The following is a 6,000-nucleotide window of genomic DNA, read 5'->3' as shown; positions in this document are numbered from 1 at the left end:
AAATACAATTTTAAACTATTGCAATTGATTCGATGTTTAACTGACTTATTTCAAATTAAACCTAATACACTTCATCAACAGACGTCATAAAAATGAGATAGGCTAGAATAAATATAAGAAAGAGAATGTACATAATTATTAGGAGGATTTATTTTCATCCTAAAATTAGCTATTTTGATATGTACTAAGGAATTCCTATTCATTTTTCTGGAAATGGACGCAATATTTGCGTAAGAAGAAGTACCATTTGGGTTAAAATACATAAATATATATGCAACCAGAAAGCGGCAGTGATCTTACTCTTTCCTTTACCGTCAAAATGAAAGGCCAAAAATAAGTGTAATTATTAATGGATGAAGAACAAAACACTACATTATAACCTGGGAAAATATTCTTCTAGTATTTCATTCAGCCTGAAATCAGCTTCGTACCATATAATCTGCCCATGGAAGAAATATAGAGGACACACAGACTTCTCCCTGATTTTAAGTGAGAGAAATTTTCATACACGATATCATTAGGGTCGATTAATATACAAGTGAAGTGCTGGTCATAAAGACATTACTAACAACCCAACGAGAGAAATTTCTACCGAAAAAGCCCATGCGATAGGAAATGCACCCATATCTATCAACACCTCACAATAATAATAAGATAAAAAGTTACCCTCATACCCAGCCGTCAAATATAATATTAAGGAATGAAATAAAGGATAAATATTTCTCCTGATCCCACACTCAAGTGCTACGAAGCATATTTATTGAGACCAATCGTACTCTCATTGAAAACTCTACCACGGGAAAATCATAAAGAGTAGATAACTACCTTAACCATCACCCACCCAAGTTGAAGATCGATTGATATCGACATTCTTTGCAAAAGACAAAGACAAATGTCACATCAAGAACAACGAAATCTATGTTAAGGCACTGAATGTAAAATATATTCTGCATTTGCTGCAAAATTAACTCTTGTATCCCTAGTAAATTTAAAAATTCCAGTGAATCACAACTAAGTAATTACTCACTATTTAACGGGGTAAAATAAATTCTGCTTTCCTCCGTTTACGGTGAAAATCAAGCTTAAAAATCGATTGATATTCTCATTATCAGGCCCTCGAGAATAGATAAATGCACAAAAAAGGGCAGCTTCCTCTTTTCCAGAAGTAACTTTGGAATGGCGGACACAATTCTGGGCTCAGTATCACGCTGCTCTCGAAGAAAGTCACGGGATTCAGTATTAGAGAATGCCTTCTGGCGAAATAAGCTCTGGTAAGCCTCCACATAACAAAGGGGTCATGAGGGGGTAACAGGAAAAGAACAAAACCATTGATCATAACGATTTGATTGATTATAATCATGAGCTGAGCCAGTCCTCCTACTGCCACATGTTACCAGCCCAATTCCAACACGATTCATTGAAATTTATATAAAATATTATAAAAGTAAATGTATCTTAAATTCTTACCCCAGTATACTGATCTACTTTCCATATACTGATTCAAAAACACTATCTCGTCACCAGTATATTGACGTTCCATTAACCACTTCCTCACGTTCAACGGAGTTGAATTTTGATATTCTTTGCGTAAGGTAATGATAAACGTCGGATCAAGAAAAAAAAGCTGATTTTATGGCGCTATACGCAGAATATATTCCGCGGCACGCTTAGAATGCCAATCCAAGGAAGTCTCTCCGATCGATGCGACCTCTTACATGGGTGGAGTTAAAACGATTTTCCACACCAAAAACCCCTTCATAAAAATTTGAGCGAGATCAGCAATATTTCTTCCGTGGGGATATCCTCTGTCCTTGAAAATTCGCTAACATTTCCCAGCAACCAGAAAACGACTATAAATAGCGGGAGATTTAAAAAAGATTCGTTGAAAATTTTCAAACAATGATCACTAGGCTTAAATGGAAATTTTAAAAAAGGAGAATGTATTAGAATACTAACCATTGCATTTGGCTACATAAAACACAAAAATATTTTTAAAAATGTAGGTATGAGCAAATTTTCTTTAATCCTGATAGTTCTTACAATAAAAGGTGAAATTAAAATTATCAATTAAAAAATTCGTTGACCAAACATTCATAAGTATGACATGAAAAAGATAAAGGCTTAATCACACAGTTTAAAAATTATTTTCATTAAGATCTATTATAAAGGACTAACCCCAGCCTCCTATTAAAGGGCTCTGGGGGTGTATCCCTCGAAAATACATCCGCGACTGCGCTCGTTGCCTAGCGCCTTTTGACTACTCATTCCCCATTTGTTTCAACAATCTCCCTTATCTGTTCCCACCAGCAGAGGCGCTTTTCTCTCTTTTGCTTCCCAGCCGGCAGAACACATCCAATCCCCATCCTTCCTTCCGCCCCATATCCAACTTATTCACGGAAGTTTCACCCACCCTCCCCACTTCCCATCCGTACACACCCCAACAATTCCCGCAGAAGTTCTCCTCCGCTCGCACTGATGTCTTTTCCGCATCCTTAACACCGACGTCGTGCACAAGGATTCAACGTCGCTCAATCCACCGAAAAACCGCCTTCACCGCAAACTTCTCTATTCCCGAATAGGTGGGCGAAAGAGTGACGGGAAGAGAGAATGGCGCCTGCGATTCCGCCAACCCGCATGACACCAAATCCCTCAAGAAACATTCCTCGGTCCACATTTCTTTTTTTTACTTCCTTCCTCCTCTTTGTCTCCTTCAAAATCCGTTATCTCTTAAAAAAAAAGAACTATGGGAACGAATCACAGGAATTTTCCCTTCTCTTATGTCAGCAGTATTCTCTTTTCATTCATAAGCACAAAGGGGTTCTCCGAAAAGAATGGCTTTCTTTAAAGGTTTAATGATCTGAACGTAATTTAAACGCCCGCATGATAATCTCGGCTCATTAGATCGAAAAATAAAATCTCTATGGATGTCATAAACTTACGACGCATTAATAATCACAAAAATTCAAGATACAGAAAAAGTTTAGGGCTTCAAATTATTTTCATCTCAAACGGCCGAATACAACTGAGGTAAAAATAAACTCCTACCGATCAACAAGGGTTATTCATCTTTTTTAAATATCATAATGACGGATGTGTTCACAGAAAATAGCATTGCCATCTAACAGATCAATAAAGCAAATAGTAATGTGTGTTAATGGTAGTAGATATTGCATTCAGAACGTATAAAATCGTTTCAGGATTGATATTGTGGAATATTGCTATATCCATGATAAAAACACAAATGGTAATTTCCACACTATTTAACACTTAACCATGGGCGACCATAACCTTGATTATGACTCAAAGTGTCGAAACCATGGTCGGTCGTTAAGTGTTCAATTAAATAGTGTGGAGAAGGATTTGGTGCTTTCCCGGCGAATGCTGTTGATGAAATCTTCACGGGAAATCAGCCGGGTAATGATGGTCATTGCTGCCAACGTTTCGATGGCCTTCCTTCAGGGCGAATGATGGAATTGAAACCGCAATTGAAACCAGGATATCAGAACATAAGCGGTGCATTAGACTTGGATACCCAGAGAAATCTGCCGTAGCCGACCACTGCATTAAAAACAATCACACCATCAAGTTCAATGAAACAAAAATCCTCTGCAAGGCAAAGGGATATTGGGACCGCCTTACAAAAGAAGCTATCGAAATACGAATCACAAATAATAAAATGAATAGGGACGCGGGTTTCAACCTCAGCAAATCGTGGAACCCAATGGTAAAAAGAATGGGTAAGCTGAGAGGAGGAAAGAACTCTAAAAAAAAACTGACCAATCACAGACGACCTGACCTCCCCACGGTGTATATAAGCCCGGCAATAACCAGGTCCATCATTCGCCCTGAAGACGATGGCAGAGAAGGCTGTCGAAACGTTGGCAGCAATGACCATCATTACCCGGCTGATTTCCCGTGAAGATTTCATCAACAAATAGTGTGGAAATTACCATTTGTGTCTTTATCATGGACTGCATTCAGAGTCCAGAAAAAAAATCTGTCAAAATACGGCTTTCATCACAAAGGATGCATACTAAACTGAAGCGGAAGCGACGGATGCACGAACAATTCTCCAGGGCATCAAGATACAGAAGGACGCGTGAATATAGGTGATTTGCACTATATCTCTTATTGAAGGGATGACGCCGGGAATTCCATCCGTCATACTTGCGGGATGTCACGGAAAGAAAAAAGAACACGATGACCCACACGAAAGGCACGTTCGGGAGCATCAGACCCCCGAAGTGTGTTCCCTAGTGGCGACTATCCACGGTACATCTGATTCTTGCCCACCAGCAAATTGACTACTAAATATCAGTATGCGCAACACGCATACAATCGGAGCTCCCCCTCGCAGCGGCTTTCTGGCTACGTGGCTACCAAGCGAAGGGGACAGAAATGAAACTCGCTAATAAAAACAACATCAGCTTAGTTAGCACCCCAAAATTTGAGTTACGTAATTTAAAAGCCAATAATAATTTAACTCCTCACACTAAAAAATTGAACAGAGCATTTCCGCTTCTCTTCCAGTTCAATATAACGTCTATAAGTACAGGGGTAGAAGTACAATTCGTAACCCTTTAATCGATAAGACTGAATCTATTAAGAATGAAGATCTAGGAAGCAAAATACTCAGCTACCGGAATTCAAAGTATGGACCGAGAGGGTGAATGGATACTGGCGCAGTCAGAAGAGAATTGGGAGACGCCATAATTCATACGCGAGGCTTTATTGTAGAAGGTAAAATTTCGTCATTATGACCTGCCTTCCACAATGAACCATAACTTGCTATTTTCTAGTAAAGAAATACAATAGCAGGCCATCTTGTAGCAATGTTAACAGGAAAACATAATCGATTCTCAATCCAATAAGCGATTTAACAATTAGATATCTTAATTAAAATGACAGGCATAAAAAATGAAAATAATTTTAAAGTTTTCTCAAAACAATATTTTCAAGGCGAATCTAAGTCGTGTGTACCTTCCGATCTCCATTCCGATATTCCTAAAGCTTTTACGGCCTTCAACTTATTGATTTCCCTGAGCATACGACTAACAGAGTTGAAGGCCGATTTTTATGACCCCCAAAGAATACATTTTCGGAAAGAATATGCGAGGTAGTTCTGGACGGCCGACGGAGTCTTCAAGGCGACGCGTTAGAAAGTTTATACGCGAACCCAATAGCCACGGAGGCTTTAATCGAAGATTGAATGGCGGTTCGTCCAACGAGGCGGCGAGGACCTCACGAGCATTAGCCAATCCGAAGAAAGTGAAAACTGAGAGAAAATTGGGCACGTAGCGAGTTTAAGATTTAGAAGGAGCGAATAAAAATAGGAGGGGGAGGGTTTTTTTTTTCCGCCGGAGTAAATTGAGAATTACGGCTGCCGAGATGGCTGGGCTGGGTCCTGTGATGAAACAGCCAGGGCCTTAATGGAGCAGAGAGGGATGATATGGAGAGGGGGTCGGAGAGGGGGCGAGGCTGAAACGTCTCACTCTCTTCTTTTTTGGGCGGGGTGGCGCAGCAAGCAGTAATGAATTTAACGCCCGTTACTTGAGCAGAGGGGTCTTCGAACTCCATCACCCACCTAACCCTCGCCATTCCCCCTTCCCTCACACTCGCTCCGAGATATAAGCTCGCTAAAGAGGGACGTTTTTCCGAAAAAAACAGGGCCTTAACTGTCTTCACTATTCTGTTTTATAATAGGATTGGCCTTGATGGACAATAAGGCCTTGAGGGCAAACGTAATTTCTAATAAATTCAACAGATTCAGTATAATGTTAGTTCGACACATTGAATTTATTTGTCTGTTTAGTTGTCTGTTTTCTCACTGTCTCCACACTGTACGTCTGTTTCCCACCCCTTCCTCAAACTTGTCTAATTCTCCCCCACCTCTTCCTCCAATGTATAAATGCAATGTTCTCATTTACTGTGATGTCTTGTACCAGATGATGGCTCTGTAGGCCGAAACGTGTCGTACGTATTAGAATAACAGTGGAAAAA

Source organism: Ischnura elegans, chromosome 4 (genome assembly GCF_921293095.1).
Source record: "Ischnura elegans chromosome 4, ioIscEleg1.1, whole genome shotgun sequence".
Taxonomy (NCBI): Eukaryota; Metazoa; Arthropoda; class Insecta; order Odonata; family Coenagrionidae; genus Ischnura; species Ischnura elegans.
The sequence above is the reverse complement of the archived record's forward strand: the minus strand, read 5'-3'. Positions refer to the sequence as shown.